At 40.3% G+C, this 12,858-nt stretch overlaps 1 protein-coding gene across 6 annotated transcripts in view; it reads right to left on the bottom strand.

The window, feature by feature from the left end:
• LRRC8D (leucine rich repeat containing 8 VRAC subunit D) overlaps positions 1-12,858 on the bottom strand; it is a 141,482-nt gene that overhangs the window by 64,409 nt on the left and 64,215 nt on the right. For 2 of the 6 annotated variants that reach the window (XM_023733396.1, XM_023733399.1), the window contains exon 1: positions 8,640-9,485. The exons of the other annotated variants lie outside the window; for them this stretch is intronic. The gene's annotated coding sequence lies outside the window, so the exon portion shown is untranslated. Of the gene's footprint in view, positions 1-8,639; positions 9,486-12,858 lie in introns of those variants that run through there. 6 annotated transcript variants of the gene reach the window in all.

The following is a 12,858-nucleotide window of genomic DNA, read 5'->3' as shown; positions in this document are numbered from 1 at the left end:
AGGATCCCAGGAAAGCATGGTCCCTGGATTCTCTATCAGCCCAGAACTAAAACAACTTCCGAGGGCAACTCTTCAAACAGGGATTGGACTGGACTGTGACACATAAAGTGATACTCATGAGGAGTGTGCATCTTAGCTCAAGTAGATAGAAGAGACTAAACGGGCAGCTTCTGTCTGGAGGTGAGATGGGAAGACAGAGAGTTAGGAGCTGGTTGAATGGACATGGGGAATCAGGGATGGAAAGGAGGAGTATGCTTTCACAGTATGGAGAGAGCAATTAGGGTCACATAACAAAGTATATATAAATTTTTGTATAGGAGACTAGCTTGAAATGTAAACTTGATTTAAACTACAACAGCAACAAAAAGAGGTAGTATAATAGACCATAAACTCTCTGAAGACAGAGAAATGAGCCTTTTTCTTCAGTATTTACCACAGCACTTACTACCATCTGTGGACCCACAGAACTCTCAAGTATCTCAATTATAGAATAAACATAAATATATTCGTAACTTATCTGTTTATTCTTGGGTGGACTGACATAAACTGATTTTTAAAAATTCCCAACAGTTGCATATGCATGTTCATGGCAGCACTGTTCACAATTGCAAAAAGATGGAAACAACCTAGATGTCCATCAATAGATGAACAGATAAACAAACTATGGTACATACCCACAATGGAGTATTATGCAACGATAAAGAACAATGATGAACACATTTCATAACATGGATGAAACTGGAGGACCTTATGCTGAGTGAAATAAGCCAGTCACAAAAGGACAGATATTGTATGAGACCTCTATTGTAAAAACTCATTAAAAAGTTTACACACACAAAGTAACAATATTTGTTGGTTATGAGGGATGGGAGGGGTGGGGGGAAATACTAAATAGACAATAGATAAATGGTAACTTTGGTGAAGGGTAAGACAGTACACAGTACTGGGGAAGCCAGCATAACTTGTACAAGAAAAGGTCATGGAAGCTCCATAGACACATCCAAACTCCCTGAGGGTCTGAATTGCTGGGCGGAGGGCTGTGGGGACCATGGTCTCGAAGAACATCTAGCTCAACTGGCATAACACAGTTTATAAAGACACTGTTCTACATTCTACCTTGGTAAGTAGCATCTGGCGTCTTAAAAGCCTGTGAGCAGCCATCTAAGATACTCCACTGGTCTAACCCCTTCAGGAGCAAGGGAGAATGAAGAGAACAGGATACAAGGAGAAGATTAGTCCAAAGGACTAATGGACCACAGCTACCAAGGCCTCCACCAGACTGAGTCCAGTACTGGTAGATGGTGCCCAGCTACCACCATAGACTGCTCTGACCAGGATCACAACAGAGGGTCCTGGGCAGAGCTGGAGAAGGATGTAGAACAAAATTTTAACACAAAAAATAGATCATATTTACTGCCCTGACAGAGACTGGAGAAACCCCAAGAGTATGGTGCCCGGACACTCTTTTAGCTCAGTGGTGAAGTCACTCCCGAGGTTCACTGTTCAATCGGGGATTGGAGAGCTCCATAAAACAAAATGGGACTAATGAGGCACAGCAGTCCAGGGACAAGGACTAGAAGGCAGAAGGGGACAAGAAAGCTGGTGATAGGGAACCCAAGGTTGAATAAAGTCAGTGTTGACATGTAGTGGGGTTCTTAACTATTGTCATAGGGCAATATGTGTACTAACTTTAATGAGAAACGATTTTGTTTGTAAACCTTCATCTAAAGTGAGAATAGTAGCACAATTGGAAGAGCGTAGTTGATGTCACTGAACTGTGCATGTAGAAATTTTTGAAATGGTGTTTATCTTTGGCTACGTATATTTTCACCAAAAAAAAAAAGGGTCCTCCAAGGCTGAGAAGGGAGCATAATGACATGTCGTGGGGTTGTTAACCAATGTCATAAAACAATATGTGTACTGACTGTTTAATGAGAAAACATTTGTTCTGTAAACCTTCACCTAAAGTAGAATAAATAAATAAAAAGAGAAAGATTTAAAAAAAAAAAAATCCCAACAGCCAGTCAAGGAAGCGAGAAATAAACCCCAAGACAGCAGGGATATGTCTGCCTTGTTCACCTTGGTGTCCCCAGGGCCCAGCACAGGGCCTGGTGCATAATGGAACATAACAATCATCTGCTACATAATCAGTCACTGCTCTTAAGGAACATGTCTCAACAAACTAACTGTCAAGGCTTCTAGTCTTCTCTCTTAGAGCTTGTGGAAAAGCTATGTGGGCTGGGGCTTAGGACTCCCAACCCTTCCCAAGGCATTATCTTACCACCTAGGCAAGGACATGTATGAACAGTTCATAGAAATGTTTAAAGTTACAAGGCCCAACTCCATCTCTTAATTCATGGCCAGGGATACCTTCAGTGTGGCCTTGCTGCTCTGGGCCAAGGGTCATTGGGCCAATGATCACTTCACTCAGCAATCAATTTGAAATGAAAGGCAGAAGCTAAAAATAAAGTTCAGTGAAACTGTTCAAGGTTAACAGAATAGAAACCACAAAGAATTCATGCCTAACAGCAAGAGCCGGGGCTCTGGGAGATGGCACACACACAGCACCATGCTGGTCAGCCCTTCCTCACCTCTCAGGAGCCCGTTCTCACAGCTGCTCTGTGTCTGTGGCTTGTACATCACAGCTCAGTATCTGGCCTACCTCCACCTCACAGTACTCACATGGCTTCAGATGTTTTCTTGAATCAGGTGAGGCACAGATGCAATTTCATGATATAAATCTTACCTGGCAGGTGGGAATGTCCTCAAGAACTGAATACCCTCCCTTCCCTCTCACCTCTGATGGCACCACAATTATTGCCTCACCACCTTGGGCAGAGACTCTTTCTGTATCTTCTCTTCACTCCTAATATTTTGCTTCTCCTTCCTTTCTCTTTATAAACCTACTCCCTAAAGCCTTTGCCCTCCTAAAAAATATAACCCTCTCTTGACGCCATGCTCTCTCTAGTTGCCATTTTCTCTCTCCTTCCTGGCCCATCTGAATTTATCAAAAGATTTGTCTATATCCATTGCTTCTATTTCCTTATATCACAATCACATCCCAACACACTCTAATTTGTCTTTTGCCCTAAGAACCCAAATACCCTCCTGGTAGCCATAGCTAAAGGACATCTTTAGGTCTTTATCTCTGCCAACCTTTCAGATATGAGACACTATTGGTATCTGCTTCCTGGTGCCCATGACTCCAGGCCCCCAACCCCTCTACCTCACTGTCTGCTCCTTGTCAATTCTTTTCTTTTGGCATCTTAAACATTGATGTACCACAGGATTCCATTCTACTCATTCTTCTTTACACTGTATATTCTCTCTCCTCCAATGACCTTATCCATTTTCAGTTTATTTATTCATAATTTATATACTTATATATATGAACCCGTGAATAGCACATCTGTATTTCCCAAACAAAACTTTTCATTGTTGACATCATAACAATAGCACCTTTTTACTGTGCACTTAGTATGGATATATTCTCTATTTCTATAGAAGTATCTTATGTACTACTTCAGAATTATCTATTCATTCAGCTGCTGCGCATTTCTATCTGGATTTCTAGTAGGCATCTCAAACTCAACATGACAACCAACCAATTAACTCGCTGTTAACTCTTTCTGTCTTCTTATAGTCCCTTATGGTTAGTGGCATCACTGATCTACCTCAGAGATGGAAAAGTGGTGATAAGGAGTCTAAATACAACTTGTCATTGTGTTTAGTTTAAAAAAGAAAAAAAAGGAGTGGAGTTACTGCATTTATAAACTGGGAGACTGCACATTAAAATCCTGACTTCTATTTTTAAAAAGGGAGATCTAGTAGCCCATGATCCACATACCCCATGGTAACAATGACTAGAGCTGAGATGCCTCCCTTCAGAAGGATCACGTGCCTGCCAGCTCACCATAGTCCTTTCCCATTCCTTATTTTCTGATACTCTTACCTGCCTAGCCATGTGAAAAGTTGTCTGGAATCCATACTTATCTAATCAACCCAAGCTAAAGCCTGAGCATTATCCCTGGCTTTGCCCTTTCTCTCACACACACATTCAATCAGAAAGTTCTACTTATCTTTAAACATTTCTGAAAACTTTTAGCTTTCCAATTCACTCTGTTATTCAGGCTAATAATTTGTTAATCCTAAAACATATATACACACACATACATACCAGTTGCTGTCAAGTCAATTTCGACCATGGTGACCCCATGTGTGTTAGATTAGAACTGTTCTCCATAAGGCTTTCAACAATTTTTTTTTTTTTGAGATAGCCAGGCCTTTCTTCCAAGGCACCTCAGGGTAGACTCAAGCCTCCAACCTTTTGATTAGCAGTGGAGCACGTTTTTTGCAATCTGATTTTAGTATTTTCCGTAGTTTCATTTAGATTTTGGTTAATATGCACTTGTCTGTTTCCCCAATTACAATGCAAAAGCAGTACTTCATTTATATTTTTATTCTCCGATGAGGCTAACATAGTATGATGGGTATTTAGTAGGTCCCAAATAAATAACTGTGGAATTCACTCATGTATATAACAATTCGTAAATCAATTTTAAAATGAAATGCAGGGAAGATATGATTATATAACACATACCACTAGATCAAATATATCTACTGAAGTGCCACATTTGATAAGTTAGTCTCACTCACCTATGATTTAGGAAAAAAGAAAGTTTCTTGTACATAATATTACAGATGTTTATATCACAAAGTTAACATAAAAATTTTTATTTTTGTTATACTGTTTTAGAAGCATACAATATCACTGCATTCAAGACCATCTCATTCAGCTTCCTATCCATTTCATCGTCCCTAACAGAATCGTTGCTATGAGTCAGAATCAACTCGATGGCAATGGGTTTGGTTTTTTGGTTTTAATAGAAGTGTCTGCTTGGGCACGTCAAAGGTCTGTTAATAGTTAAGTAGACTTCTGGCCAGGCCAGCTTTAGTTCTTACCAAATGTTTCCTTATACTGAGCTTAAATCAGTCTTCTCATAACTTCTACACATTAATTCTAGCCCTGTAATTTATATTAATAAGGTTTCTACCCCAAGGAAATTTATAATTAGAACCATAGTCTTCTAAACGCAAACTGCACCCTCTTCTCTACAAGTTCAAACAAAATGGGAGAAAGAATATTGGATTTATAGGAGAAAAGATTTTATTGTTTACTCTGCCTCAGCTGAAGCAATACACATGGGTTTCAGTGGGCTGTAGATAAAGTGTGTTAGAAAGACAATAGATAAAGGCTAGCAGGCAAATGCAGTGGTGAGATACCAAGCAGGGAGGTGCCTGTAAAAATAAAGGCTCTAGCCAGATAGCTGTGCTTACTGGACAACCTAACCCCTCACGGGCCACATCACAACAGAGACTTCGATACTTCCATATCCTCCTCCTTAAGATGACTGTTCCAGGCTGTACTTAGTTTCCAGCTAGAGGACATTAACAGTTGACCATTTTCTCATTCTTTCTACTCCATGTAAATTGAGCCCATGAAAACTCTCAGCAGGTTCAATGCATTTCAGATACATTCAAACACAAACCAGAATTAGAAAATAGGAAACAAACAGAACACCATGAGCTAAAGGATGGAATCACTACTTGCATAATGAACAGCCCCTGCCATCTGGGCAAGGCTTTCTTCATATATTACTTGCTTATCAAGGAGTGTTGCAACATGGTTCTACAGATCAAAGAGGCAGCCTTGGAGAGTTACTGTGGAGCACATAGTATTTGCTGAACACTGTTGTTCCAGCCTTGGAGAACAGATCTAAGGACTAAAAAGTATTGTTACATCACTACTGCCTCAGAAAATCCAAAGGTAGGTTTTCAAGAGGCTGCATTCATTGGCTTCTGGGCAGTCTTTAAAAATGATATTGTTTAGCCACAGCAAGTATACAGTACCGGATTCCTAGTAGGTGATACTGAAGGTGAGAAAGTTAACAATCACTCAATTTAAAAAATCCACAGTGTTATGATTCTGATTTTTATTTTTTGATTTCTATCATTGTTATCATTTATACGAACAACTGCAACTCCCACCTCCCAATGTGCCTGCCTGCCCTGCTCATGGCTCTACAAAAGGGAAGACATGAAGCCTACACGTTAGGAGATTCTGACCTGTCTCAAGATAAAATAGAAACACACTTCCTTTCTAATATTACTATTGTTTCTTCTGCTTAGAAACAAGTACGCATACTAAGAAATGTCCTGCTTCTCATTAAACATGCCCAGTTTATTTGTGAAGAAGAGTTTCTGCAAAATAATCTGACCGTCTATCAATGTTTACAGTGACCATCAACAAAACCCAGACAATACTGCATATGTCCCATGCTAGACCCAACTGGGCTAATTGTAACGGGACCATGTGGAAAAATTCTAAGCACAGCTGGTCTCCAAATTAGGAAGAGCTTACATTAGCCCGGATAATGTACAAATTACCCTGGAAGTTACAATCCACTCCCTACCCCCACTCTAGAAAAAAATTTTTAAAAAAGGTAAATATGTAAGGATTACATTCCTAGATTAGGCTACCAAGAAATAAAAAAAGTATAAAATAATCATAATGACAGTAAGAAAAGCAAATGCTTATAAAATTGTTTACTATGTGCAAGGCACTATTTAAGCACTTATACTTAAACCTCGTAACAATCTTATAAGGTAGGTACTGTTACTATTCTTATTTTACAGAAGAGGAAACTAAAACGGAGACTAAGCAACTTGATCAAGGTCACAAAGCTGATCTGTGCCAGCGCTGGTTCCTAACATGGGTAACTCTTAACTACACTAGATAAAATGAAAATTGTTTTTAAAGCTCTTTTAAAACGCATCCTTTCTGGATGATGTTCCTTTCCCTCGTCTCCCTGTTCCCAGCAGCCTGAAGTAGACACTTGCCTACATTTACCTGACACCGTACAGCCAACCCCAACCTGAAACCATTGCTCTATTTCTGTGCTATCCAAAATGGTAGCAACAAGCCAAATGTGGCTATTTAAATATAATTAATTAAAAGTAAGTACTATGAAAAATTCATTTATTCAGTCATATTATGCACACTTCAAATGCCCAATTGCCATATGTGGCCAGTGGCTAGCATACTGGAGACAGTAGACAGAAACATTTCCATCTTTATAAGAAAATTCTATTCAATCACTGTTGTCTGACAAACTTCCCTGGAAAGGGGCAGATAGGAAATATTTTAGGCTTTGTGGGCCATACAGTCTTGGCTGCAATTCTTCAACTCCACCATCGTAGTTCAAAAGCAACTGTAAACAACACAGAAACAAATGAACATAGCTGTGTTCTAAAAAAAAATTTATTTACAAAAACAGACAACTGTCCCGCAGCCTGTAGTTTGCTGACCCCCATTCTAGATGGCTCTGGATTTTTCACTTGGATTTTCCCTTAATTTTTGATCTCCCATTCCTCTGTAATCTTTTCCCCAATCAACAGAGAAAAGAATTGCAGTAGAACTGCAGCATCTCGCTGTGCTCCCTGAGAGAAACGTGTCTCATGGAACTCCCCTGTCTTTTTTTTCTTTCTTAATCTCTTTCCCTTTACAAGCGCAACTGTACATCCTCTAACCCAGTAGTTCTTATGAAGCTTAAAATACAGATTTTTGGACACTATTCCCAAAAATGATTTAGTGGGTCTGAGGTGGAGCCCAGCAATCTGCATGTTAAATGACCCTCCTGGTGATGCTAATCCTGGTGGTCCATGGACCACAGTATGCAAAACACTCCCAGCCTTTTAAAGACTAGGTGGGAGAAGGGACGGGGAGGTAGGTGGTAAGTTCACCTCTAGTGGTTGTAATCCCCAAACCACAGAGAGACAGTTCTTGCTTAGCCCCAGCAGCCTCAGCAAAGTTCAAGTGACAAAGGATAGATGAGGGTACAACTGAAGCCTCAAGTGGGTCCAGCAGGAAAGACCTCTGGGTAGAAGGAAGCCTCAGGGAGTGATGTCTGCCTGGACTGGAAGGCAGGGCAGAAATAAAAAAGGCTTTTCAAAAGGCCCTCAGGAACTGACATGATCTCCCCCACTGCCCCCCATACTCCCAGCATGTGGAGCCTGGTGTTACTGGAGCCCAGAGGCAGCACAAAGAATACTCAAGAACCCTTCTTTCTTTGCATTCTTTTTCTCTAGCTTTAAAAATTCATTCATTCATTATTAGCTGTGATGTTGCACAAGTTCTTAGCACCTCAGTTTCCTCATAAAATGAAATGGCATAAAAGGATGCTTGGGAAAATCTAATGAATTAATATTTGCAAAGCACTTAGAACACTGCTGGCAGAGTAAGTGCTATATAAGGGTTTATAAACAAATAATATCATTTGACATTTAATAAGCACCTCCTTCCTATGTGCCAGGCACAGTGTTGATACTAACAATACAGAAATAAACAGAACTTTAAAGGAGATGGAAATTAAAATATTGTGGTATATGCCATAAAAGAAAAAAAGGGTAGGAAAGGAAGAAGGGAAAGGAACGACGTGCTGTACAGACACAGAGAAAGGAATAACTGCCTGTGTGGGGTAATGCTAATACCTTCTTTTAACCCATTGAACGGCTCCCCTTTTTACTTAAAGCCCTACAAAATATGCCCACCCTCTGACCCCCTCCTTCTCTGAACTCACCTCTTCCCTTCTGTCCCCATCACTCACTCCACTAAGACACACAGGCCTTCCTCAACAACACAGCAGCCATAAGACATCTGCACTTATTGTTTCCTCTGGCCGGATGCTTCTTCTGTTATCCCACATGACTTGCACCCTCATTTTCTTCAAACGTCTCTGTTTAAGTGTCACCTCATCAGAAAGGCCTTCCTTGGCCACCTAACACCCTCTTTTCCCATTGTTCTCCTTATCATGCTTTATTTTTCTTATTAGCATTTATTACAGGACATTTAATAGGTATCCATAGAATGTATGCTTATTATCAGTATCTACCCACTAAGATATACCAAATGATTAATAACTATTTATAAAATGAATAAATGAATGCTTAATGGACATTTAATGGACACTTAATATATTACAATACTTAGTAAAGGTTGTGTAATCAAATGTTTTATTAGATTCTATTACTTTTAATCATGTGCATATTTTAAAACTGTTGTTGTTAGGTGTCAACGGGTTGATTCTGACTCATAGCCACCTTATGATGTACAATAGAATGAAATGCTGCCCAGTCCTGCACCATCCTCACAATTGTCGCTATGTCTGAGCCCACTGCTGCATTCACTGTGTCAGTCCATCTCGTTGAGGATCTTCCTCTTTTTTCATTGATCCTCTATTTTCCAAGCATAATGACCTTCTCCAGGGATTGGTCCGTCTTGATAACAAGCCCAATATAAGTGAGACAGTCTTGCCATCCTCACTTCTAAGGAGCATTCTGGCTGTACTTCTTCCAAGACAGATTTGTTTGTTCTTCTGGCAGTCCATGGTATATTCAATATTCTTCGTATACACCACAATTCAAAGGCGTCAATTCTTCCTCAGTCTTCCTTATTGTCCAGCTTTTGCATGCATATGAGGCGATGGAAAATACCATGGCTTGAGTCAAGAATTTTCAAACTAAATTCCTCCATATTAGACAAAAAGCAACACCAACATCTAAACGTCAAAAGGGCACTTGTATTTCATACCAAGTTCAAACGATTCTAACAGGCTACTTATAGAAAATAACCCTGGTATCTAACTTCATTTAGGTATGTTACCTATCCTCATAATATTCTTGAGGAGTAAGGATGGGACAGACATTTCCCTCACAAAATAAGAGAAAAGGCCCAGAGAGGTTGCCTTGTCCACACACATGCAGATCAACAACAGAGCTGGAAATACGAACACCTTTCCCCTCTCACAAGCTCTGCTGAATCATTAGGGCCCAGTCATTCAAATTTCACTTATGGGATATTTCTACTATAGAATAATAGAACTAAGAATTAAATGGATACAGGAATAAACATGCTTACCAACCAATTCATCTAGCCTCTCCTACCAACCTCTTAACATCTTATGACTATTGCTTAAGGCATTATTTGTACTTTCATCTATGAATAGCAATTATACCCTTTAAATGCTACCTTCTGGCTACAAGTCAAATTAAACACCTACAATTCATTTTATCTGTATACTTCATCCTGCCAGATGACACCGACATAGTATGTCATGCTGAGTGGAGCAGACAGCAGGATCGATAGACAAATGGCAACATGTGGCGCCAATCATCACTAAGAACAATCATCACTAAGAACAGATTTTTTTTTTAAGGTGATACAGTATACTGAAGTATAACAGTAGTCCTCATTACTCCTGATATAATGAGACACAATCAAGTATAGCAACTCTCTCAATAAAGAAAACACAGTTTCTTACTTCTAAGGGAAAACATATTCACAGAAACTTAAGAGCTTAAAGATCAGCTAGTCCAACCCATCTCATCACACACGGGAAAACTGAGGCCCAAAGAAGTTCCAAGTCCAAAGCCACACAAGGTAGTTCCTGGCAGAGTCTGAGCTAAAACCCAAGTCTCCTGCCTCCCAATCCAGGGCTCTACACTTACGAGCTTGATAATCTGTATGTTGTTGTTAGGTGTGGCCGAAATCGATTTCGACCCGTACGGTTTTCTTGGCTGTAAATCTTCATGGGAGCAGGTTGCCAGGTCTTTCTTCTGCAGAGCCAACGGGTGGGTTCAAATCGCCAATCTTTCAGTTAGCAGCTGAGTGCTTAACCATTTGTGTCTCCAGAGCTCCTTTATAATCCATATAAAGGATTCAAAAAGAGAGAAAAGGTTCCAGACTTTCCTCCTACTGTGTGGCCTTTCTCATCATGATCTTGTAACTCCCACACAAGTGATTGGGTGGAACTGCGCAAATAACGTACTTGTGGCCCACCAAGAGGATTGGTCAGTTTTGCCATCCTGCTAGGCTTAAAATGAGCAATCCCAGAGAGGGGAAAGAGAAGATCTCACCAACACCAAGGAAGAAGAGCCAGGAGCGAAACACATCCTTTGGACCCGGGATCCCTGTGCTGAGAAGCTCCTGGAACCAGGAGACAGACAGAGAGAGAGCACTGTAATACTGAAGACAGTGAGAAGGGGTGGCAGAGAAACAGCAGCAGAACTAGGAGACTAGTAAGAGACAGTGTGGTGGGCTTCCCAGCCCACAGATGGAGAAAGCTGAGCGACTTAGGGCAGGAGGTTTCCTGGTGGAGTAGGGTGCCTCTGGGCACTTGGAGCTACAGCAGTAGATTACAGGAGGAGTGGGGGTGCCTCTGGGCACTTATAAGCAGAGCTAGAAGAGCTTTGTAATACTTGCCTGAGCAGGGCAGAGGCGGAGAGGCCAGAGAGAGACACGCCTGGGAAAGGCTGGGAAGAGGCTGTCCTGGTGGAAGAACTGTATCCTGAGCGTTTCTGAACCTGAATTGCAACCTGTTACTTCCCTAATAAAGCCCATAATCCTGAGTATGGTCTGTGAGTTCTGTGTGGCCACTGCAATGTTATTATCGAACCCAGCACAGAAATAGAGAGTGCCATGGGAGGGATGGTTGGTGTCAGAATTGGAAGAGATGGTGGAGACAGGTGGCAAGTCTGACCTCTGCCTCACAGGAAGCAGCCTTGGGCTGTTGATCTTGATCCTCCTCCCCTCCTTGTGAAGTTAGAGGAGGTCAGATGTCACCTTCACGTCATTTTTATAGTAATCTTTTCAGTTTTACGTAGAAGACAATTAGTCATTAAACAAAGTACTCATGGGCTGTTTCACTGTAAGTGCTCCATAAATATTCGTGTGAACCAAATCTGGATATGACTTATCCCCCTAAGAAGCGGCATGCTTAATAATACTTAAGACTATCCCATTTGTGATTTTTGGTTTCCATAGTGATAAACAACATTTACTGCTACATGTGGTCTGGTTTACATTTATGAGCAATCACTTCCTGATGAATGGCAACTCCCACAAGATATAATTTTCCAAATATTTCAGACAGCTGATGAAGGAAAAAAAAACATTCTGCACAGAAAAGATTAATAACTGATTAGGTCATTCAGCATTGAAAGGTACTCCAAATCTGTTATGATATAGCTGATCCTCTGCCCTTATACATTTGTTTTAGGAACATCAGAGGAAACAAGTGGGCTTCATTAACAAAATTAACAGACAGGATTACAAAGATTAGGATTGTGAGAATCATGCCATGATTTGATTTAACAGTCTAAATCAAGTTAGTTTTCAATCCTACACAACGATGACAAAGACGCATTTCATATTTTACTTCTTTTTATCTGCAGAAGGGCCCCGTTTCATGAATATAGTAACAATCTTCCTTTACTGTGTCCTTTATCTGCTCCACAGCATATTTGGAATTTAAAATACTGTCAGTCCATTCTGGACATAAACACAGAGCTGTGTACGAAGAAGAAGGAGCCACGGAAAGGAAGCCACGAGTGTCAATAAATCATCTAGTCTCTTACCGCCTCCAGTTGACTTTTGTGTGGCATAGGTTCAGTGTTTCTGTAAGAACTAAACTTTTAAAAAAAATGTTCAAGGTAGGTAGGTCATTAAAAGTACAAGAGGAACCTAAAAAGGGTCTATATTTAACTACACATTTAGAAATACTTTTTCCCTAGCATCCTCTTCCTTGAAAACTGTAACTCAGAAACTGATTTTGATCTCTTTCCTATTTTGCAATTTTGTGTTGACAGTTTTGAGGGGTTGCTGGATTAGAAAAAAAGAGTTCAAATATGTTTCAAAGAAGACAGGCTGAATTATTAGTATCTTGATGTTCCCTGGATCTCTAGATCTCTCCCCTATACAATTACAGAAGGCTGTATACACTGTTCCTAAGAACATTGCAA

Source organism: Trichechus manatus, unplaced genomic scaffold (assembly GCF_000243295.1).
Source record: "Trichechus manatus latirostris isolate Lorelei unplaced genomic scaffold, TriManLat1.0 scaffold00058, whole genome shotgun sequence".
Taxonomy (NCBI): Eukaryota; Metazoa; Chordata; class Mammalia; order Sirenia; family Trichechidae; genus Trichechus; species Trichechus manatus.
This window is presented reverse-complemented; position numbering and strand designations above follow the sequence as displayed.